Source organism: Protopterus annectens, chromosome 4.part0 (assembly GCF_019279795.1).
Source record: "Protopterus annectens isolate FY-2018-M chromosome 4.part0, PAN1.0, whole genome shotgun sequence".
Lineage (NCBI taxonomy): Eukaryota > Metazoa > Chordata > Ceratodontiformes > Protopteridae > Protopterus > Protopterus annectens.
Window position 1 is genome coordinate 1,789,506,777 of NC_056733.1, and position 26,046 is coordinate 1,789,532,822.

Sequence of the window (26,046 nt, forward strand, 5' to 3'; positions counted from 1 at the left end):
ATAGCTCCGGACTGGCCAAGACAACACTGGTACCCACTACTACGGAGCATATGTCACACCAGGAGGTGGGCCCTTCCCCAGTGGCCTCTACTTTTGACTCAACACAATTTCGAAACACTGCATCCAAATCTTCAGACACTGCAGCTAACAGCTTGGGAGATCCCATAAATAAATTCAGCTTCTCTCTATCCAAGGAAGTTCAGCAGATACTAACAGAGGCTCGAAGACCATCCACCAGAAAGGTTTACTTAGCAAAGTGGAAAAGATTCAGCAATTGGAATACCAGCAGGGGACATGATGCATCATTGTTGAACATCCCACTCATCTTGGAATATTTGGCAGATATGTTAAAGAATGGCCTCTCATATTCTTCCATAAAGATACATGCATCTGCTATTTCAGCTAGATACAATACTGATCCTCCTGTTTTTTCTCACCCTTTACTAAGGCAATTCCTCAGGGGGAATCAAGAACATTAAGCCACCAAGAAAGGCCCCAGTGCCAGCCTGGGACCTCAATTTTGTCCTAGAAAAACTGACTCTACCTCCATTTGAGCCAGCAGCTTCAGTAGACTTGCAATTTCTCTCATGGAAGACAGCTTTCCTGTTGGCAATTACCTCAGCAAGAAGGGTTTCGGAGCTACAGGCCCTAATGGCAATACCACCCTTTATTATTTTTCACAGAGACAGGGTTTCATTAAGAACCAACCCTACTTTTATGCCAAAGGTGGTATCTAGGGTTTCTTTAAATCAAGCTATTCATCTGCCTGCTTTCTTCCCCAATCCTGAGAATAAGGGGGAAAGACTGTTGCATACCTTGGACATTCACCTTCGATACTACCTGGACAGAACCAAGGCCAGTAGAAAGTCTGAACAACTTTTTGTAGCTTACGCCACTGCAGTCCAAGGAAAAGCAATTTCAAAACAGACTATTTCTAAATGGATTGGTCATTGCATCAGATTCTGTTATTCCTTTCATGGAAAGACTGTTCCAGCCAATGTCAGACCACATTCCACTAGAGCTACAGCCACCTCTACAGCATTCTTAAGAGGGGTGCCTACCAAGGACATTCTAGAAGCTGCTACATGGAGCTCCATGCATACATTCTCCAAACACTACAGTCTCCCTCTATAGTCCAGATCCAGAGCAGGCTTTGCTTCGGCAGTCCTGCAGGGTTTGATTGCCACACCATCCTTCTCCTAGTGCATTCCTCCTCCCCCAGCTAAGCTATGGTATTCTACCCACATGTTATGACTGCAGTTGCATTCTTGAAGGACATAGTACAGTTTTGTACCTACCATAAATGTAGATGTCCGATAGATATGCAACTGCAGTCGGATTTTCCCTCCCTCCATACCCCTCTATGCCTAGGGTCCACTCGCCTAGGTTCCACTCCTATCCCTGTTTCTCTTAGCTGGGGATATCTGTTATGGTGTATTTGTTTTATTGCTCAATTATGTGTTTGGAATCCTGTTTTTGTCTTCCAATTTGATTACAGCCTTCCTTGGAGGGCACCTGGCATCTGGGGCAAGAAACACTGAAGAAAATGGCGTCTGCTGATGCTTATATACTCCAGCCGCTCTGACGTCAGAGAGAAATGCGACATCAGCCGACGTCGGACCCAGACTTTGGAATCCGGCCGACCGAGGGCTGCCTGAGGCAGGACAACCCACATGTTATGACTGCAGTTGCATGTCTATCGGACATCTACATTTATGGTAGGTACAAAACTGTACTTTTTGCCGAGTACTATTCCCTGCTCTGTGAAATTCTCAGGACTGTAACTGAATAGTAAAACTTCAAGTGCAAGTGTTGCAAATATATCATTTCTTAGGTTGCTGCGACATGAAGTTTCCCTCTGTTCTGAGAAACTAATCTCTGAGTTGGTATGTTCATTAACTGTTCATTGCCATTCAAACATGTGCATGCTGATTGGACAACCTAATCTGCGTGCCCATTCTAAGTGATCATATACCATTGGAAAAAAGTCTGGTCGCTAAAGTACCATTGAGCAGCCAGACTTTACTACAAAAATATATTACAGGGTCCAGAGCAAAATACAGTAAAAAATCAGGTGCGTTCTACAACCGTAAAGAAACCAAAGCATACCTGATTTTCCTTTTGTTTCTGCGCCGACCCTCCTTAAATCTTGGCAAAATCTTATACCTCTCAACTGTCTGCATCTTCGCAGAATATCCAGAGTTTTGCCTCATAATTTTCATCTATTCCTCCTCAAATAAGCAGTAGTTTTCTGGCAAGCCAATAGGGGTGGAAGCCACTAAATGGCAGACAACTGAGGCTTCGGTTTCATATCCTTCAGAAAATACATGCCAACACAAAACATCTTATTCCAGTAACTTTCTTAGTTTATAAGAGCAATACGATCTGTTCTATTTTTGGACCGTAGTCCTCTCCACCCCTTGTATTTGGGCTTTGTCCAGGTTTTAAGAGCAGCAATTAAAAAAAAAAAAAAAAAAGACAAATGGATGTACCCATGGTTGGATTTGTTTTATCACTGTGGCTTCACCATTGTGATCAAATCACACCAGCCTTGGGTAGGTCAAGCGTTACCTACACCCAGTTGTGGGTTATTGTTTAAGTATCCAAGGTGTTTGCCCTTCCCCATTCCCTGTCAAACGTATAACACATGTCAGGGTATGGGGACCGAAGCCCCTGCAGAAACTCTTCAATAGTGTAACAGCAAGTTTTGAACAGCTTTTTTTTTTTCTTTCTTGAATTATGTTTATACACATTGTGATCTGCAATGTCATGTCTTGATAGTCTTGAATGGCAGTCCTGTTTCTGTGAATAACCCTACTAACTTGACCGCAAAGTAATATTTGATTTCAGAGTATGTACAAGTAGAAACTACTATGTGAGCTCCTTGTGAGCTTTACTAAAGTCATAGTATCTCCTCATCCACAGGGGTCCGTTTATTCACCTCAGTGGTAACCCAGTTATAAATGTGAATCAAGCTGTGATGGCAGGACCTGCGCTGTGTGAAGCCATGCTGACAGCTAACTGCTAAAGAATTGGCCTTCAGGAACTCCTCCAGTCTGCTACTCAGTCTTTTTCTGAGACTGAAACTGAAACGGGTGTAATATTTTATATGACTACTTCCCAGCCCCTCTTTTTTTTTTTTTGTGCCCTCTCCATGGTGGAGTCTTCGGTTCCGGCACCTCAGCAGCAGACTACGGTGCCGCCATCAGCACCTATTACTTAGACACTGACTACGACACTGATTATGACCACAACACCAGCTTCCCTTTCTGCACCAAAAATAGTTTTGGTGGAACCAGCTCTTTTCGTGGCTCTTTCTCTGGGAGTGGGTTCGTTGGTGTGGATTGTGACCCCGGTCCTGAGATTGTCTTTCTCTGTTCCGGGCTCCCATCCCACTTCGGGCGGACCTGCTTTCCAGGTGATGGAGAGGGCACTTGCCTCTGCAGGCTCCCAGCTGGTCCCTTCGGCGCCGGAGACCCATATATATATTTCCTCTGAGCTGCAGTTGACACAGCCCACTGCTCAAGGACACTGGGCACGGGAACCACTCTGCAGAGTCCTCAGATGTCCCTGCCAAGGAGGTACCTTGTAAAAGATTGTGCAAGAAGCACGTGAATTCCCCTGAAGAATCCCTCACCGAAGATGCGGACAATGATGAAGGGGAGGGGTCCTCATGGTCTCACCCCCTGAGGATGTCTGTATTGGAGATCCTAAGCAGCTGGGGGACTGTAAGTTCACCACCCCTTCCTCAGAGGAGTCTGTATTCTTGCAGGCTTTCCGTGCCCGGCCCTACTTCATGGGTGACCCCACCTGCAGATGACCTGGTTCAGCTCATTGTGCAGCACACCTGGAAGAGTCCTGATACTATTGAACCTATCCCCCAGAGACCAGACAAAATTCCAGAGCTGTACCGTCCATCCCCCTAACAGGGAATCTTTGGTGATAGACAAACTAAGGAAGCTGGTGTACTCAGTTCTTTGGTCCCTGAGCTGTCTGACCCACTTTACCCGGATTCAGAGAGATCTAATCTCAGAACTCTTAGAAACCCTTGCTGGAGCAGTTTCTGAATGGGTACGTGACAAAGTTGCCTCACAGCTTGCCACTCTGGAATCTATCTCTAACTTCTCCATGCGGTTGATTTCTCATTTTGCTGAAGGGGTGGTTAGAGCAGCGGGTGCAGGCATTGTCACGAGATAACATTCCTGGATGCGCTTATGTGATTTTGCGGCTCCCTTTTAAGTCTTCCTTCCTGAATGCCCCCGTAGAGGCCTCTTCTCTTTTTGGCCCCAAGGTAAGACACCTTAGCCAGGTGTGAAAAGGATGGCAAGACCTTGTCTGCTGTAGGCTTACGTTTTTCGTCCCCCCAATGACCCTCTTCTAGGAATCTGAGGAGTGGAAAGATGTGGTACAAGAAATCCCATGATCCTTTCTGCGACATGTGGTGAGTTTTCCCCCTAGGGCAGAGGGGGGAACTCAGCCAGACAATGCCCGTTCAGAGGGAGAGGGGGTTCGTGTAATCAGGGATCCAGAAATTCCCTTCTCTGGGCAACCCTATCAGCACTTCTGAAGAGTGGCCTGATTGCTTACCTCTGGAAGCAGTTGGATGATTTTCTCGGCACCACCTTGTCTGGCAAATGATAACCACGGCTCTTTGGGTGCAGGTGGTAATTGCCAGAGGTTACCACATCCCTTTCAGATTTTACCCAAGAACGCTAAAGCATATTCCTAATGTTCCACCCAGTCAAAGGGAAGTAGCAGCTCAAGAAATCCAAAAGCTGCTTCAAAAAAGGGCCATCCAAACAATCCCACCAGACCATATAGGATCTGGATTCTACTCTAGGTTCTTTTTAGTGCCAAAAAATACAAGACAGGGGACTGGAGGCCAATTCTGGATCTCAACATCCTAAACAAATTTGTCAAACTAAATTCCGGATGGTCACAGTTCAGTCTATACTTCCTTTTCTGGAGAAAGATGATTGGATGTGCTCAGTAGATCTTCAGGATGCGTATTACCACATAAAATGGACAAACACTCCAGAAGTTTCCTCCTCTTCTGGCTGGGAGCCAATCGCTACCAATTCCGAGCACTGCCCTTTGGTCTCTCTACAACCACCAGAGTGTTCACCACATGCATGGCAGTGGTAACAGCTCATGTGAGACTGCAAGGATTCTAGGTGTTTCCATATTTAGGCAATTGGCTCCTCACCGCCCTAACCATGCATCTACCGATTTCAGTCACTCTGTAACTAGTGGAACACTTGGGGATAGCAGTAAATAAAGACAAATGCAATTTGACTCCTTCTCAAAGACTGGAGTTCGGTTCAAATTTCAATACTCCTTGCCTAGTCTCCCTCCCACTCCACAGGCTAGAAAGACTCTGATCTCAGCTCCGGGTGATGCTCTGTCAGGGCAAAGCTCTGGCTCGGGCAGTCCTCCAACTACTAGGGTCAATGGCAGCTTCTATAACAATAGTTCCACTGGCAAGACTACACATGAGATTCCTTCAGTGGCTTTTACTAATGCAGTGGTCTCCTTTTTCTTTTTCCATTTTCTCCAAATCTTTTGGGTTTCTAATACCATGATGGGAATGGACCCCACTCGTAAGTCAAAATACGATTAAAGTTAATGAAATTAGTATCGTTTTACTCTTTGAGGTCAGTCAAAAGTGCACTTTGCAGCAACCACAACGTGCCCAGTAATGACTCCTCCTGTAACTTGTACAGAGTCAAGTGTATGGGTAGCATATCTACATATATGATGGTAGACTCCCCCCTTTTTTACTTGTACAGAGTCAAGTGTATTGGTAGCATATCTACATATATGATGGTAGACCCCCCCCCTTTTTTTTTAAGACCCCATTGCTCCTACTACAGTTGGAACTGGGTATCCTTCTTCCACATTGCTCTCATTTCTTCTTGCAGCTCCTGATATTTTATAACCTTGTGTCTCCCTGTACTCAGGACACTGTAGTCACTGGGTGTGGCGAGATCAATGCTGCTCTTGTCTTCTTTTCTTGGAGTACTGTATCCGATCGAATTGTTGATAATGGATGATCCCATGTGATCTAAACTCCATAATTTTCTATGATGCTTTGTGGCTCATGTTTCCAGTGCTTCTAGCCACTTCAAAAACCATAATGTTTGCACAATCCCCAGTGGTCCCCTTTGACTCATCCTGTGTCCTTTCAAGTCAGGATAACAAATAGGTGCAAACAAGATTTAATTTGGTGGATGAAACCAGAAAAGCACCTATGGAGTCACCCTTTCTCCCCCTCTCAGCCCAAAGCCATAGTGACCATGGATGCCTCCCTGATTGGGTGGGGGTGGGGCATTTCCATGGAAGGACAGTCCAAGGCGCTCGGGCACCCTTGGAGGCCAACCTGCATATCAGTGTTCTAGAACTGAGAGCAGTGCTTCTAGCATTGCAAGCATTTCAACCTGTTCTCCCTTCAGGAATGATTGCCATCCAGTCCAACAACATGTCAGTAGTCTGGTAGATCAACAAACAAGGGGAAAACAAGTCCTACCCGTTGTGTTGAGAGGGCATGAGAATTTGGCAATGGGTGATAGCTTCCAACTGCTTTCTGATCGCAATGTACATTCCCAGGGATTCCAATGTAATTGCAGACAAATTGAGCAGATGCATTCTCCTGCCTCATGAGTGGTCCCTCAATTCTGTTGTAGTGGCGGAAATCTTCAGTTGCTGGAGCCAGCATTGCTGTGATCTGTTTGCATCGCCCACATATCACAAATGCAGCAGCTACTTTGCCCCAATTCCCCCACAGGGCAGACTCTCTTGCGCACGATTGGCCCACGGGACTTCTTTATGCTTACCCTGTCCTTCCTCTGATCCCACAATTATTGAAGGCTCTTCGGTTGAAAACCAGAGTATTCCTCATTGCACCCTACTTACCCCGACAAATTTAGTTTCCCTTTCTTTGGCCTCACCTAGTACATCAACCATGGATTCTGGATCCAACTCTGGAATTGCTGTCACACCCACAGGGGTTGATGCATCTGAAAGTATCGAGCCTCAAGTTGACAGCTTGGATGTTCTTTGTGTTTCACTGTTGCAGTCATCACATTTGGGTTATCTGCTTGCAGTAGCCCTCAGTTGGCCTGATTACCAAAGTCTTTGGTCCTGCGTCGGTTGCTGTCTCATCTTCCATGACATCAGGTAGTCAGGGGTATAAAGCATGCAGCTGATGCCATTGCATCTGTTTTTCTTGCCGTGCGGTGCCAGAAGCAGTTCGCAAGTGCCGGTCGGCCGACTCCTGAAATTTTCGTTTGAGTTTCAGAACCGAAGTCTTCAACTAAAGCTAAGTACCTCGTTGGGGAAAATGTTTTTTTTTCTTGCTCTAAACCGATGTCAGTAAAAGTCAGTAATTGTATTTCTTGTGGAAACCAAATACCTCATAAAGATTTTCATTCGTACTGTTTTCCTTGCCGATGCCCTGGCCACAACGTACCTCACTCTCGGTTTTGTTCTTTGTTTAAACCACAAACTATTTGTCGTCTGTACATTTTTGCTTCTAAATATACTCTGTTCAATTATCCAGATATGTCTTTGGTAAGCCACCCGACTACCGACTTTCCAAAAACACACAAAGATAAAGACAGAAACAGGCCACCTAGGTCCAAAGCTGCCAATGACGCTTCTCCTAAGCTAGTCGCCAGTTTGCCGGTACTCAGTGAGGCGCTTTCGCAGCCCCTGATACCTGCTACTTCAGATTCACAGGCCTCTACTGAGACTCATTCAAAGTCCGGTATGCCACGAGATGCTTCAACTGTGGAACCTGCGGATGTCTCTTGGATGTTTCTGGAGCCACTGTGCAGGCACCGGCTTCTGAGGGTGTATTCAAGCCTACTGACTTGCATATTAAACCAACGCCATCTTCTTCTTCTTCTAGGCCTAAAACTCGAACCATGCCTAGGAAACCGACGCCCAGACCGCAGGGTCAGGCCTCTATGCCTAAAAAACAAATGATAAGAATGGCTGAAGAACTTATTACTTTAATCAGAGGAAGTCAACCTTCCCCCTCGACCTAGGACTGAATTTGCTTATGATACTTCTGACCAGGATTCTGAAATTTCTGCCTCCTGTAATGACCAGGCTTTACCCTTATCTACCTATGAGGATTCTGATGCAGAGGACTCTATTCCTTCTGCTTCTCCCCCAGAGGATTTTTCTTTTGGTGAAACCTTGCCTACTCTTAGGGAACATTTTCACTGGGAAAGCCAGGATTACTCTTGATTCCAAAAAGAAGCTTGGAGATTTCTTACTCCTGCCCCAACACAGTCTTTTAGCTATGTCTCCTGTGCTGGACATTGACTATGCCTTTTCGGAATCTAGCTTGGCCCCTGACTCTCTACCTCCTGCTCCCAGAAAACCTGATAGATATTACAGAGTTCCTGATTCTCACAAGTTCCTTTTTAAAAATCCTACTGTGGATCCTGAGACCATTTCACAGGGACCCAAGGGCATTAAGGCTATTACTGCCAAAAATCCTACCCCCTCTGATAGATTCCAGGGCCCTGGATAGATTGGGTAAGAAGGTATACACCTCTGCAACCTTGGCCATCAGGGCCTTAAATTGCCAGTTTCATATGTTAAAGTATCAGCATATTATTGGATTGCTTAAACAGAAAATTATGTTGATTCCTGACTGTGCTGAAAATAAGGATTTACAGGATTTAATGCATTCTGCTGAACAGGTTGGAAAACATACTTTGCAATGTGGTTTTGATTCACTAGAGGTATCTTTCAGGGCTGCTGTCACCAGGTCTGTACTTAGAAGGCATGCTTGGCTTAAGGAGCAATCTTTGCCAGATCATGTTAAAACTAAAATGCTGGATGCTCCCTTAAATCAGGACCGCCTGTTTGGCGACAAAGCAGAAGAAGTTCTTAAAAGGATGGAGGAAAAAGCTAAATCTATGCAAACTGTTAAAGATTTCTTACAAGTGCAGCTTCCTAGATTTAGTAGGCATTGGCCCTCAAAAAATGGTCCTTTCCTGCCTCTTCCAGGCCTTCTCAGTTCAAACCCAGAACCAGCAAAACACCCAGGCTTCAGTCCCAGGGTGCGCACAGGACTAAGCAGTGGGGAGCTCACACTTCCAAATCTGGGAGTAGTAAGACCCCCCCCCACAATGGTAAGCTGTCTCGGTGACTTAACTTTTAAAACTTCCAAGCACTTCTTAACTGACTGCTCCTTTAGGAGGAAAGATTGCTCTGCAAGCAAGAAACTGGGAGTTCATTACCCAGGACAAATGGGTTTTAAATAGTTTCCCCAAGGATACAGATTTCACTTCCACATGTAACCAACCACAAACGGTTGGCCAGATCTACCCCCAAATCAGTGGACAGAGGCTCAGTAGCAAGTACTCTCTCTGTCTGTCTCTCTCTCTCTCTCTCTCAAGATTAAAGGCTATTCAGACTGTACCAGAAGAGGAAAAGCGACAAGGTTTCTACTCCAGACTTTTCATGGTACCCAGAAAAGACAACTCATGGCATCCTGTCCTGGACCTGTCTATCCTAAACACCTTTTTGGTGATTCCAAAATTCAAGATGCTAACTCTTCACCAGTTGCTTCCCATGATAGGCAAAGATGCCTGGTTGGCAATACTGGATTTAAAGGAAGCCTACCTGCACATCCCAATCGGTGAATCTTGCAGAAAATATCTACGCTTCAAAGCAGGCTGCATGCACTATCAGTTCTCTGCACTGCCCTTTGGCTTATCTACTGCACCCAGGGCATTCACAAAGTGCCTAGCTCCAGTCATTGCATTTTGCAGGCAAAGAAATATTCAAATATACCCTTACCCGGATGATTGTCTAATTCAGGCAGAAAGCCAGGACATACTTCTGAATCATCTGGCATTTGTACGGAGGGTGTTAACTTATCTGGGTTACACCATAAACGAAAAGAAATCACATCTGGTACCCTGTCAACAAATTATATTCCTGGGAGCAAGCTTGAGCTCAACTTCCCAGATGGCTTTCCTCACGCCAGCGAAACAAAATTCATTTGACAATTTACTTCAAACTAGTGGCCACAAAAACCCTGCTATCTGCAAGGCAAATACTGCAAGCCTTGGGGTTCATGACCTCGTGCATTCTTTTAATTCCATATGCAAGACTGCATATAAGGAAACTACAGTAGTATCTAAGAAGCCTATGGTGTCAACATTCTCAGGATCTGGAAACAATGATTCCCATCATACCTTGCCTACGGTTAGAATTCCTTTGGTGGGTAGAGGCCTGCCACCAAAACAAGAGACTACCATTCACTCTACCCCCTGCTGCCCAAACCCTAACAGACGCATAAGACTATGCATGGGGGGCTCACCTGGCAGGGAAGTGCATTCAGGGCAAATGGAACTCAAATAAAATGCACCTGCATATCAATCAAAAAGAAATGTTAACTGTACAGAATGCTCTGACAGCCTTCAAGGACCACATTCTTCCAGGACATTTAATAGTAAAGATGGACAACACCATTGCTATGCGGTACATAAACAAGCGGGGGGGGGTACCCATTCTTACCCCTCTGCAGACTAGCCATGGCTCTGTGGAACAGCCTTGAGCTACCAAGTGCATCTACAGGCTCAATTCCTGCCAGGAAGCTATGTACACTAGCAGATGAACTAAGCAGAAGTCTCATGGACCCACATGAATGGAAACTGGAACCAAAGACTTTCAACATGTTGATCAACAATTGGCGGATCCCAGATATAGACCTGTCTGCCTCCCCCCAGAACTACCAGTTGGACAAATTCTGCACAAGGACTCCCCACAAACAAGCTTGGAAAGTGGATGCTCTGTCCTTCAGCTGAAAAAATCAGTTTATGCCTTTCCTCCTCTGCCTCTCCTCTCCAAAGTACTACTAAAGATCAAACAGGACAAACCAAGGATGATACTGATTGCACCAGACTGGCCACACCAACACTGGCACCCCCTCTTGCGCAGTGTGTCACTGCTAGCCCCATGGTACCTGTTTCAGACCCCTACCCTGCTGTCACAGCAGGAGAGCCAGATTCTGCACCCTCAGCTTCAAACCATGAACCTGGCAGTCTGGCTAATTACCTAATCTCTCCATTACAAATCCCTCAGTAAACAAGTGTTGGATGTCCTTTTGGAGGCAAGGAGGCCTAGTACTAGAAAATCTTATGCTGAAAAATGGAAAAGATTCTGTGCCTGGATCCAAACTTGAGGGATGGCCACAGCAGCGCCCACTTTACCTCAGATTCTTCAATACTTAACTGAGATGCTTCACAAGGGCCTTTCCTTTTTCCTCCATCAAAATTCACGCCTCCGCCATTTCAGCTTATTACAACACAGAGCCACCCCTCTTTTCTCACCCACTGCTCAAACAGTTCCTCAGTGGGGTCAAAAACTTAAGACCACCCAGGAGAAAGACCACCCAGGAGAGCCCCCCCAACTCCAGCCTGGGACCTTAATTTCGTATTGAAAAATCTCACTTTTCCTCCTCTTGAGCCAGCTGCAACTGCAGAATTAAAATTCCTTTCTTGGAAAACAGCTTTTCTTTTAGCAATCCCTTCAGCAAGAAGGGCATCTGAATTACAGGCCCTTATGGCAGTGGATCCTTTCATCATCTTTCATGGGGGCAGGATGTCCCTCAGGACCAATCCCTCTTTCATGCCCAAGGTGGTATCCAGCGTGGCTCTTAATCAGTCCATTCATTTGCCAGCGTTCTTTTCTATTACACAGAACAAAGGGGAACAGATACTGCACTCCTTAGATGTGCACAGACAACTTTAGATTTTATTTGAACAGGACTAAACCTCGAAGGAAATCTGAACTGCTGGTGGCAATTGCTGCAGGGGCAGAGGGGAAGGCTATTTCAAAGCAAACCATTTCTAAATGGGTAGGCCATTGCATTAATTTCTGCTGTAAGCACCATGAAAACCTACCCCACAGGGGGTTAGACCCCATTCAACCAGGGCTGCGTCTACCTCTACAGCCTTTCTCAGAGGTGTCCCTACCAAAGACGTCCTAGAAGCTGCTACCTGGAGTTCTGTACATACTTCACCAAGCATTACCATTTGCCAATTTTCTCTAAATCCAGAGCTGGCTTTGCCACTGCAGTCTTGCAGGGCCTTATAGCTGGTCCTAATGCTATCTAAATTCCTCCTCCCATCCTTAGCTTTGGGAATTTACCCAAATATGATGACTGCAACAGTGAAACACGAAGAACATAGTACAGTTATGTACACTTGCCATAAATGTAGATGTTTGAGTGTATTCACTGTTGCAGTCCTGGTTACCCTCCCTCCAGCCCCCTTACTTTTTTTGGCTATACCTCTATTCTCCTTTACTAAATGTAAAAGCTTTTTGGTGTATTTGCTTTTTTGTTGGATGTATAACCTTGTATATATGTATTTAACTGCTTCCCATTAAGGGGGGCACCTGACATCTGGGGCAAGAAAAACTGATGTAATGGCGTCGGCTGCATACTTTATACCCCTGACTACCTGACGTCACGGAAAATGAGACGGCAACCGACGCAGGACCCAAGACTTTGGTAATCAGGCCGACTGAGGGTTACTGCAAGCAGATACCATAAATGTAGATGTTCAAGTGTATTCACTGTTGCAGTCATCACATTTGTGTTAAGTGCACACAACTGTACTTTCCTCCACTTCCAGTAATTGCCAGGCAAGGCAACCTACCCTCCTCTGTCCACCACATTCTTCTGGCTTCCCATAAACCATCCACCAGGAAACTTTATCTAAGCAAGTGGAAAAGATTCCTAATTTGGTCTCGTGAAAAGGGAGTAAACCCTTGTTCAGCCCCGCTTTCTATGGTGCTAGATACCTCCTTCATTCAGGAGCTGCCGCTTCAACTATTCGAGTACACTTGGCAGCAATCTCCAGTTTCCATAATGGTCTCAAGGACTCTTCCTTGATCTCAGACTGCCTCTGTAAAACATTTTTGAAAGGAGTTTCACACATTAGGCCCCCCATCAAACAGCCAATCGAGCCCTGGAGTTTGACATTAGTTCTACAATCCTTGACTCGTCCTCCCTTCGATTCTGCTGCCAGTTGTAATCTGAAGATCTGATGTAGTTGACTTCATTTTATCTGCAACCTGTGAGTATTTGGATCCATATTGGATCCGAGCCGGCAACTTTTTTTTCTAGCATCTGCTCAGAGCTCCTCCCCCTACCCGTAATACACCACCATCTCCTGTCTTCCCTCAGATCTTGTTTGCCGCACCATTGTGGGCATCGTGGTCTCCATTGCTCTGAGCTTCAGGGATTGTAAGTGTTTATTTCAATCTTTTCCTGTGTGAAAGTGGTCATTAGTCTTCCCTTCCTCCCTTTCCCTTCCTCCCTGTTGCTGTACGCAAAAAAAGGTTTTTCATTACAGTAGTCTCTAGGCCCACTTCCCTTCAGTGTGTGTGCCTTCTTTCAGGAGTGGCTGTTAGTTTTGGGTTATTATAGTAAGTGTAAGTAGCATTGCATATGTATTTTTAAAAAAGCCTTATTTATGTATTGTTTAACACTAAGCTTTGTTTTGAGTTTAAGTAGTTCTAGGATACATCAGGTTCTTTGGGAGTAATTGCCTATTTAGTTTACTAATTAATTGCAATGCACTGATGCAACAGTCATGTGACTAAGTGGAACAAGTATTTAATACTACTACTAATTATGTACCAGTATCTGAAGAGGTCCAGTCACAGTACTGGACGAAAAGCGTTTTTGAAATTTTTGTGGATTATTTCATTTATTTTATTTTATTTTATTAAACTAATTTTTTTAGTACTTCGCTACTCCGTTTGCCATTTTTTCTGTTCTTTACAGTTTTGGGTTATGGCTGATCAGCTTAAGTCAGTTTTTAAAAAATGCACAGAGTGTGGCCATAAGCTCTCACTGGCCGATGGTCACACTCTGTAATCTGTTTGGGAGAGACAAAGAGTGGAAGAGGGATAGGTCTCGCAAGAGGTCTCCATATAGGGAATCCTTCCCTAGTCCACCATCAAAGACTCTGAGACCAGCTTCTCCTCTGCTCCACTCTCCCCATTTCTCGCCATAGCCGATGGAGCCTTCAGAACAGAGGCCTTCCTCACCTTTCCTTTGCAGACCAGCCAGATCTGAGTCAGTCGCCTCTTCGAGTTGACTCTTATCGGGCTTGAATATGGACAGGATGATGCAGAGATTCATTCAGACCCAAATACAGATGGGAGTCTTGCCAGGCCCCTCTCCCTCTGGAGGGGGGGACCTCCATGCCCTTCTTCCATCCTATTTCTCCTTCCCCGATCCGTGCATCTGCTTCGGGGTATTTTGATCCAGGACTCTTTGGAGCTGGTAGCTCGGCGCCGATGGTTCCTCCAACCTCAACTCTGGCTTTTACCTAGAGTTCCTCGGATCCGGCCAGCTTGGTTCCAAGCGAGACTCTGAGCCATGGACAGGGAGTCGGGCCCGAGGGAATGGATCCTTCAGCTCTGATCTTTTCAGATCCAAACCGTTCCCTTGGAGCTCAGGCCACCCTTGCTTCGGCTCCGATCTCCACTTCGGACCCGGGGAGAGCTTTTTCCTTGCTGGGTGCCAAGGAGGTGCGCTCTTCTTCGGCATTTGAAGTGGTGGAGAGGGTTCTCTCCCAGGGATTGAGACCTCAGCCTATACCCTCGGATTCCACCCAGACTCCACTGGATTTGGCGACAACTCCCTTCAACCAGTCTCAAGGACAGCCCGTGACAGAGGAGCCTCTGGTTATTCCCCTTGAGGAACCCCCGTGGCTCACGAGTCCTCTTCAGAGAGTCCCACTGAAGAAGGCCCCCATAAGCGCAAGTGCAAAAGGAGGCACTTGGACTCCCCTGAGTCCCTCACTATGGACACTGATTTAGATGGAGAAGGTTCCCCCAGGTCACTTCCTGAGGATGTCTCCTTCGAAGACGTCATGGAGATCCTCCGCCAGAGGGGATGTTGGTCCGCCCCAAAACCTTCTAGGGATGAGTCAGTGTTCCTGGAGGCTTTTGGCACAGGCCCATCTACTTCCTGGGTATCCCCGCCAGAGGACCCCTTGGTGGATCTTATCACCATGCGGGCATGGAAGGAGCCTGACACCGTAGAGCTGATCCCCAAACTCCTTGACAAAATTCTTTTTCCTCCCACAATCAGACAACCTTGGACTAAAGGATCCACAGTTGATGCTATGGTGGTTGCAGCAGCCACCAAGAAGGAACTGGCACAAGAGAGTTCCTCAGTCCACCTTCTGGACAAGGAGTCCAGCTTGGTGGATAGGTTTTGAGAAGTGCTTTTATTAGTCAGCGACATTTTCCATCCGTGCGCTGAACTATTTGGCACATGTTATATGGCTGCAGTGAGACCTTGTCTCGGAATTCGCTGAGTCTTCCCCAGAGTCTTTTATCACAGCAGGACAAACAACTGTTCTCTGTGAAGATGTTGACTTAAACACGTCCATGCGACTCCTTTCCCACCCAACGGAAGGAGCAGCTAGGGTGGCTGGGACGGGCATAGCCATGAGGTGACATGCCTGGCTCAGGCTGTGTCAGTTTGTGGACCCTTTCAAGGCATTTACCAATGCTCCCTATGATGGTTCTTCCCTTTTCGGGAAGACAGTACGTGACACTCTTGTCCAGAGCGAAAAAGAACGGAAGACTTTGCCATTGGGATCCGCTTCTCTAACCCTCAGCGGTCCTTTTTCTAGGAACCAAAGAGGGCAAAAGAAGAGTTGGTTCTGGAAATCAGTTTTCCTGGGAGTTTCAGGACAACTCATCCCCTAGAGGCAGAGGGAGACAGGATTAACGCCGACCTAGAGGTAGAGGGGATCCCAGGAATTTTGGGTCTAGGAAACCTTTTTCTGACAGACCCACGCAGCAGCCTTGAGGGGTTGCCTGACTGTCCTACTCTGGAGGCAGTCGAGGGGAGATTGTCCTTGTACCCAGCGGCATGGGAGTCCATAACTGCAGATCGCTGGGTGCTACAAATAATATCCAGAGGCTACACTATCCCATTTGTTGCCCCTCTAAGTGCTCCAAGACACCTCCCAGATGTCTCACCTGCTCACAGGAAGCCGCAGCTCTAGATGTTTCAAAGATGCATCACAAATGAGCCATCAAACCGGTCCCCCTCGACCAGTCCGGATTAGGCGTTTACTCCAGGTTCTTTTTAGTGCCAAAAAATACGGGGGACCTCTGGCCCATTCTAGACCTGCCAACCTTGAACCTGTCTGTCGCCAAACAAAAGTTCCGGATGGTCACCCTACAGTCCATTCTACCTCATCTCCAAGAGTGCAACTGGATGTGCTCGTTAGACCTCCAAGATGCTTACTACCATATCAAGATCCACAGAAGCTCCAGGGGGTTTCTTCACTTCCGGCTGGGAGCCAGTCGGTTCCAGTTCAGAGCCCTACCCTTCGGTCTCACCACAGCACCCAGGGTGTTTACCAAGGTAATGGCAGTAGTAGCAGCTTACCTAAGGCTTCAGGGAATTCAGGTATTTCCTTACCTGAATGACTGGTTCTTCGCTGCTTCCACCAAGTGTCTTCTTTGTCTGGCCTGAGACTACTTCCTTCTCTTGGAAGATCAGCTGGGGACTACAGTCAATGTTCCCAAATCCCTTTTGCAACCTGTACATGTCTTAGATTTTATCGGGGCATGGTTAGACACTTTGCAACTAAAAGTCTTCTTAAAGCCAGACAGGATCTTTTGGGCTCTATGGCTGCCGCGATCTGTGTCCTCCCCTGTGCAGGCATTCACATGCAGGTTGTTCAATGGGATCTAGCTGTTCAATGGTCTTGGCTAGACCTTCCCATGGATTTTCCGATAAGGATCAGTCACACCTGCAAGATGTTTCTCCCTTGGTGGCTCCGTTCACCGGACGTTGCAGCAGGACACCTTTTCTTGTCCTCTCCAGCCCAAGCCACAGTGACCACAGACTTCTCCAACTTGGGTGGGGGGACATTGTTCGGGAAGGACGGTCCAAGGCATGTGGTCCCAGATAGAAACCAGGTTGCACATAAATGTTCTGGAGAGGAGGGCAATGCTTTTAGCATTGAAAGCCTTCCACACTGTCCTTCCTCCAGGTATGATTGCAATTCAGTCAGACAACATGTCGGTTGTCTGGTACATCAACAAGCAGAGGGGGAACCAGATCTTACCTTCTGTGTTGCGAGGCCATGAGTGTGTGGGAGTGGGCGATTTCCACCGGTCGTTTTCTGATCGCTACGCATATCCCGGGATGCTCGAACATTTTAGTGGTCAAATTGAGTCTGGCTGTTCTGATGTGGTAAAAGTGGTCTTTGAAACAGTCAGTAGCGGAGGAGATATTCATTGTATGGGGGACAGCCTTGCTGCGATCTCTTCGCATCTCCTTCCAACGAGAAGTACAGCAAGTTCTTCGCTCTGATTCCCTCACCAGGGGATGCCCCCAGAGATGCTCTAGTCTATGTTTGCCCACCCCCCCCCGGGTTACTGGATGCTTACCCACCATTACCACTCATTCTGAAGTTTCTTCAGAAAGCTTGCCAACTGGAGAGCAAAGTGATTCTCATTGCCCCATTCTGGCCTTGTCAAGTTTGGTTCCCCTTCCTTTGGTCTCATGTTCTAGCTCCTCCGTGGATTCTGGATCCCTGCTCTGGTCTAATCTCTTATCCTTCGGGTGCCTGCCCTCCCAATCTAGACAGTCTCAAGCTGACAGCTTGGCTGCTCCAGTTCCCTTGATTGCCAGGACTCCCGGTCCTATATTAGTGGCTTCTCTTAAAGCTAGCACTAGGATAGTTTATCGCAGTAAATGGAGACATTTCTCTATGTGGGCTTCTCCGAGAAACCTGGATCCATTTACAGCCCCTGTTCCAGCGGTGTTGGATTTCTTGACTAGTTTTTTTTTTCGGCAAGGAGCTAGTTCCTCGATGGTGAAAGTACAGCTGGCAGCCATTTCCAACTTTCATGTTGGTGAAAATAAGGTTGCCCTGGCCTACTCTAGACTGTGTAAAGCCTTTCTAAAAGGCAGTTTTCTTTTGCGTCCTCCTATCAAATATTCGGTTCCTCCTTGGGACCTCACTTTGTTTCTCCAGTCATTAGTAACTTCTCCTTTTGAACCTGCAGCATCAGTGAATTTAAAGTTTTTATCTTGGAAGACAGCCTTCCTAGTGGGTATTACGTTGGCTAGGAGGGTTTCTGAGCTTCAGGCTTTGTCTGCCGTGCCTCCTTATTTGGTCTTCCATAAGGAGAAGGTCTCTCTCGATACAAATCCTTCTTTTCTACCAAAAGTGGCATCTCAATCAAACATAAACCAAGCAATTAATTTACCTGTTTTCTTTCCAAACTTTCAGAACAAGGGTGAATATAAACTTAATTTGTTAGATGTTCATAGGCAACTTTGTTTCTGTCTTCATAGAACACAACCCTTCCGTAAGTCCGATCAATTATTTGTCTCATTTTCTTAACCCTTTTTGGGAAAGGCTATTTCCAAGGTTTCTTTAGCCAGATGGATCACTCTTTGCATTTTACATATTTACAAAGCCAAAAGTTAATCTCCTCCTGGTCTGGTTAAAGCTCACTCTGCCAGGTCCATGGCGACTTCTGCCACTTTTTGGTCTAAGGTTCCTTTGGATGACATTTGTGCAGCAGCAACTTGGGCAAATTCACATACTTTCATCTCTCATTACAAATTAGATCTGATTTCCAGAGGGAGAGCATCCTTTGGCTCTGCTGTGCTCAGGAATATCCTTCCATGAGGGCCTCACAGGATTTTTGAGTAGCTGGGGACTCAGTCCCACAGGTTGCAGATAAAATGAAGTTAACTACTTCAGATAAAGAAGTTATGTACTCACCATAATGTTCCATCCAAGTAGTTCTACTTCCATTTTTCTGCAACCTTCCCACCCTCCGTCCCCCTGACCTTTTCATGTGAATAAACATGTTAGGTTTATTTAGTTTGAGTTGCTAAAGTGTATGGTTGCAGCAAGCTCTATCTAAGGGAAGATAGGAGATGGTGGGTAGGGGGAGGAGCTCGGAGCAGATGCTAGAAAAAAACTACTCAGATGAAACGTTATAGTGAGTACATAACTTCTTTTTCTTATCCTGGAAAACTTTGTTCTTGGTAGCCATTACCTCAGCAAGACTATTTTCTGAGTTGCAAGCTTTGTGCATAAAACATCCTTGCATAGTGTTCCATAAGGACCGAGTATCACTCCGGACTAACCCCTCTTTTTACCCAAAGTTAATGAAACTATAAATCTACCAGTTTTCTTTCCAAATTTTTCTGACAAAGGGGAATATTCACTACGTTTGCTTGACGTGCTTAGACAATTGCGTTTTTATCTCAGCAGGACCAAGTCATTACGAAAATCTGACCAGTTATTTGTATCATTCTCAGGACCAACATTGGGGACACCTGTTTCCAAAGTTATTGTCTAAATGGTTGAGAGATTGCATTTGCTTAATTTATCAACGGAACAAAGATTCCCTACCATCTAAAGTCAAAGCGCACTCAACCAGATCAGTTGCAACATCTGTTGCCTTCCATGCAAGAGCTTCTGTGGATGACACTTGTGCAGCAGCAACATGGTCTACCCCTCACACCTTTGTCACTCGTTACAAATTGGATATGGTCTCCAGGGGGAGAGCTTCCTTTGGTTCAAGGGTACTCGGGAATATTCTTCACTAGGGCCTCCCAGGAAACAAAGTAGCTTGGGACTCTGTCCCATCAGTAAGAATGAATGAAGGTTAACAACATCAGATTATTTATTTATTTCCAGTTTGATTACTGGGAAAGTCCACTGGGCCCAGAGAGCCTGTTTTCAGTGGAGGCCCGAGGAGAAAAGCTCCATGAAATGGATTAGAGTAAAGCTAGCAGTCCAATAAAAGTACAAATACATATCAAATCATATAAAGCATGAGCAATATTGCCCATAGTGGAAAAATATTGTGTAGATACATTTTAACAAATTCACACAGTTAGTCAAAAGCTATTTACAGAGTGTGAGAGATCATATGGGAATTATCTATAGAAGATTGTAGCCCGCTATAAGGTGCTTAGGAACTCAGGAGGATACCCTCCCAAAAGTTATGTTCTTACCGTAACGTTCCATCTGTGTTGTCATTCATTCAACCCACTCGCCATCCCCCTCCAAAAGCCTCCTAGAGGTTTGGATATGGTCTTCGCCTGTGATAGAAAAGTTGCTCAGATAAAGCCTCTGCTTTCTTTCTTTTTCTTTCTTCCATAAGGGCAAACTCAATATGAGGTAATATAGAGAGGGGCACTATGGGTAAAAGCTTAGCTCGAGAGTTTTTTTGGCTGGTGCAATGTTGTTATAATGGCCGATTTGGTTCTGAGGACAGAACAGACACCCATCAGTAATGAATGAATGAAGATCAACAACACAGATGTTATCCTCTTACCAGAACATTCTTTCTTTTTCCCCCTTGTATCCCCCAATGCATAACATGTATCTTGCACAGATTTTTTATTTTTTTGTAATCATGCCATTATTTTGTTTGTTTATTTTTATACTTTGACTGGGTTGCTCCCACTAGGCTAATCTCCTTTTTTGAGGGGAGACCTAAGATGGTATTTGTACTACTAGAGGAAGTTAGGCAAGGACAGTAAGGAAGTTTCACAGCTCTTTTCAGTAGGTGCCGAGAGATCTCTTGCGTCCACCTGAGCTGCCGCTAACTCAAGCAGATGGACATTGGTTTAATATATCATTAAAAATAAAAAGTCGGCCCACTTAGAAAGGCAACATCCACCTTATGCTGCACTGCAGTGTCAGTAATTCATCTACCTGGTGTGGGAATTGAATTTACAGATTTCTGCACTAAAGAGGTGTACTACCTATTGAGCCAATGATGCTGTATATACTGTGTATTGGTCACAGAATATGTAGCTACAATTATTCACACATGTATTTTTTATTCTATAATTGTACAGTCAAAGGCACATTTATCTCTTCTACTGTGATGGTTGATGTTTTTAAAACAGCATTATTAACTTTTCCTAAAATGTATTTGTATACGGACTGTTGAGTAATTTCTCAGTAACAGCATCATTTTTTTGAGGGTATTAATTGGATATATCTGAGGTCTCCCATTCCCCTGCTTTGCACACTTTCCGTACCTAATCCTAATATACGTCTTACTGTGGCCACAGTTTGTGCGATTCTTTAACATCTCAGCTTTATTTCATAACCCATATTGTTTTGTATATTCATAATATATAGACACATATACAGTATTTATATATATGTATATATATATTTGTGTGTGGGTGTATGTATGATATATATATATTTGTGTGTAAGTGCTGTCTAAACATCACTACTAAAAGCCCTGCCACCAAACAATCATGTCATTAATATTGGTGCAAGTCGTGTGCTGTATGCCCATCCTAACCCCCCCCCCCCTTGCCTTCACCTTATAACCAGTTCTCTGTTTTTGGTAAGTTTACAGTTCTGTATTGTGGTTAGCTTGTTGTCCATTCCATTCATTCATTCACTGTTCAAATTCAGACTCATAACTTCTATTATTCCACTTGATTAAAGTGTAGCTATCATTCTAAGTCATTTGGATTAAGCACTTGGGCTTCAGACCAGTTGTTTTACATTAAGAAGGTTTGTGGCATGCACTGTGGTGGCAGGACAGGTAGCTTACATCCTTCTAAGTTGGGAACTGCTGATTGAGAGCTCAGTGTCTGTTATTCTAAAAGTGTTTTAGTTCTGGTTTAAGCACTTGGGCTTCAGGCCAGTTATTTTACATTAAGAAGGTTTGTGGTCTGCACTCTTGTGGGAGGAGAGGCTGGACTCTGCCCTTCTGAGCTGGGAATTTCTGGTTAAAGGTTTTTAGTGCTTGCATATTTGAACTGTTTCTTACTGAAATTGGTACACCTTGTTTGCTGTAGCATAGACTAGATCCAGGCCTGCTGAATCTAGCTCTGTTTGTATGCTTGTTGTTTGTTTGCTTGTTATTTCCCTGGAATGCTAATTCCACCTAAAACGCGGCTTTTTAGCGCTTCTGTGGATCCTTAGTGATATCTGCATTGCTTACTGTACTTATTTCCTTGTTTCACTTGAAAGAAAGTTACTGTTTTTCGTTTTTGCATTTAAGTTACCTGTAACACATTGCACTTAAGTTACCTGGCACTTGCTCACTACGCAATTATATAAGTCAGCACTAAAAAATTAAAATCACTACACCCTCACAAACTCCCCTTGAGTGCCTTGTTCCCCATTGGCCCTTGTTTTCAATTATAAAGGAATTCCCAATACTATTCTATTCTAGCATGTCCAAAGGTCAGTTGTCAATCTCCTCTCCGGTCCAGCTGGTAAATCTGAGAATCTTGATGCAATGTTACAACTGCCTCATGTACACAGACAACCCTCTCCTCATTCCAACACATGTGAGAGATGCAACCATATAGCCAAACTGGAGGCTAAGCTCTCTCAACTCAGTACTGGCATAACCAGTCAGGAGGAGAAGGAAACCACACTCACTACAATTCCAGTCTCACATAGACCTACCACGACAGCAAACCAAACACATAATCACACAAAAACATACTCGGAGGCTCTAAATAAAGATCTGCCTAAGCAGCAGAGACCTCCAAAGCAGACACCCAAGCAACCACTACCCCAAACAGTCACAGCCCTTAAGGCTAAACAACACACCTGATACACTTGTAATAGGTGACTCTGTCGTCAGGCACACTGACGTCCCGCTCACCAGGCTGAACAAAGAGAAGGTCACGGTGAGCAGCCTGTCGGGCGCTGGGATCCGCCACATAACACAAGCACTCAGGTCACTCCAAGGCAAGTACAAATATGACTCTGACATTCTCCATGCTGGTGTGAATGATCTGAGACGTACCTCCCTGGACTACATGAAAAGAGACAGAGGATGTCTGAGCATGTAGCCCAGGCCGGTATGACCCTGACCTTGAGTAGCATCTTACCCTCACCAAGAATGATACCACAATATGAAGACAAGATGATCAATTTCAATAATTGGCTTAAGTATTGGTGTCATTCAAAGGGGATCCAATGCCTGTCAGCCTGGGATGATATGCTCGACAAGCCACGATGCTTCGCCAAGGACGGCTTGCATCTGTCACCCCTGGGCTTTCAGATATTGGCAAAGGCTCTTGCTACCCCCATAGTGCCTTTTTTAGGCAAGGCTCAAAAGACAAACCCACCTCCATAGGTATCACAAGGGATAAGAAACTAAGAGTAATGCTACTCAATGCCAGAAGTCTAAACCTCAAGATGCACGCACTCGAAACTCTCCTTAGCATGGAGAACATCGATGTCTGTGCAGTAACAGAAACCTGGTTCAGGGCTCCCGAGAGCACCCCAGCACCACCAGGTTATACCTCATACCATGCTTTTCGGCCCCAAAACTTGGACCGAACTACAAAAGGAGGGGGAGTATCAACATTCATCAAAGATACCCACACCTCCAGGTTGGTGGCACAGCACGAAGCATCAGAGACTATCCATGTACAACTAACAGTGGGTAAAACTGCTTTCCAGTTTATAGCCTGCTACAGACTACCCTCCCAAACCCAGGAACCCCACTCGGCCTTTCTGAGAACACTGGAAAATATGAAGGTCTCTCCAAACACCATTATATTGGATGACTTCAACTACCCAAACATAGACTGGGAGCATTACTCTAGCTCCAACACCCTAGCCCAAAGGTTCCTAGAATTCATAAACTCAAATGCTGTGGAACAACTTGTTACCACTCCCACAAGAGGGGAAAACGTACTGGACCTGATCATCACCAACATGGGGACTCTATGCTCCAGACCAGAAGTGTATCCCTCACTGGTAAGTTCAGACCATAAACTAATCCAACTGGATATTCACATCCCGACCCCACCCCCTGTCCAGAAAACCACAGTGAAAAGCTTCTCTAAAGCAAATTTCACACTCCTCAAAACCGAGGGGGAATCCTTCAAAGCCCCCGGGCCTGTGGAAAATACGGCCCAGACCGCAGAATCCTTTATAAATGCATTCTATGAACACCTTCAGGAATGCATGGATCATGCAATCCCAAATAAAACCAAGACCCAATTTTCCAAAGGCAGACGTCCTGTCTGGTGGGCCCCAGCCATAAACAAACTATACAACAGAAGGAGGAAGCTACTACATGATAGAGCAAAATCCCAAAAAGGGAAGGCATCTCTGATCAGTATTAGCAAAAAACTATGGGCACTCATAAAATCATCTAATGCCAGCTTCGAGAGAAAAATTGCACAGGACACTAAGGATAATCACAAGGCTTTCTTTAGTTATGTTCGGAACCTGGGTGGGAATTCCCAGATATGCTCAGAATTAGTCCACAATGACAAAAAATACACCAAACCCACAGACATTGCCAACATCCTAGCTGACAGATTCAGCGCAACCCCCCCCCCCCATCAAAAGGGCAAATATCTATCTCAGCAGAGTGCTGCCCCCCTGACATCTCAGATGCTCAGGTAAGAGCCGCCCTCTCCAAAGCAAAAAAACACAGCATCAGTGGGACCAGACAGTGTCCCAGGCTGCGTCCTACATGAACTCCAAGAAGAGCTAAACCCAAACATAAAACTACTGTTCAGTCTCAGCCTTACTACAGGATATGTACCCAAAGAGTGGCGTAAAGCAACAGTGGTCCCTCTCCACAAAGGTGGTGCCTCAATGGACCCTGGAAACTATCGCCCCATAAGCCTGACTAGCTTGGTCTGCAAAGCTATGGAAAGGATCATCCTGGACCTCCTAAATAAAGATATTGGGGACCTACAGACACTGGATCCTACCCAGTTCGGCTTTGTTAAGGGCAGATCCTGCCTCTTAAACCTGGTCGACTTCTTTGAAACCGTCACCAAGGCCATTGACGAAGGGATGGTGGTCTACACAGCCTACCTGGACCTCGCAAAAGCGTTCGATACAGTACCCAACTCGGGCATTATAGATAAGCTCGCCAGGTTAAATATAAACCCCTACATCACTAGATGGGTTGCAAACTGGCTCAAGGACAGAACCCACATGGTTAGAATTGCTGGAGCCATGTCAGACTCCAAACCAGTTACAAGTGGCGTACCACAAGGCTCAGTCCTGGGACCTCTCTTGTTCGGTATATATTTCTCGGAGGTACAGGCCAACACGGAAGGACTGTGACTGACCAAATTCGCAGATGACTGCAAACTGGGTGCCATAATCGACTCTCCAGCCGACACAAGCATCCTCCAAAAGGGCCTCATAGAAACAGACAACTGGTGCCAGAGCCATGGCCTCAAGCTAAACGCCAAAAAGTGTATAGTCATCCCCTTTGGCAAAAACAAAGTGCCCACAAATTACCACATAGGTGGTAATCCATTAAGTACAGAAGAAGTAATTAGGGGCCTGGGGACCCAAGTTGATAGCAATCTCTCATTTGACAACCACGTGGCCAAAGTGGTTAGAAAAACATTTTATATAGCCCACCTAATCATGAAGGGATTCACGTCTAGATCAGGGGAGGTCATCATGCCTCTTTACTCATCCCTCATCAGGTCCATAATTGAGTACACTGCCCCTTTTGGGATGTACCTTACCAAACACCTGCAGCAACTGGAAAGATCCCAAAAGTACCTTACCAAGAGGATCAAAGGGCTCAAACAGATGCCATATGCTGCCCGGTTAAAGAAACTCCAGCTCTACTCAGTGGCATACCGCCTGCTCAGAGGCGATCTGTGCCTGACGTATAAAGCCATGCCCAACCCGGAATTAAGGGACATGCTGCACCTCAAAAATCCAAATCCCATCGAGCTACGTGCTCGAGAGACTTGAACCTCAGCTCTGAAATAAATAGGACATGCTGGAGGGACAGATTCATAACCCAGAGGCTCCCTTCACTCTGGAATAAAATCCTAGTCCAGGTTAGGCAGAGTCCCTCATTGACTCCTCTTCAAGAGGAATCTTAATGAGTGGATGAGAGATCGTAGGTTTACCCCGGGTATCACTTCTGTGTCACTGTTAGACAGAGGCACAGTATACTAACCTCGAAAAAGGGCATAGCAAAATTAATTTAAAATGGGTGGCGAAA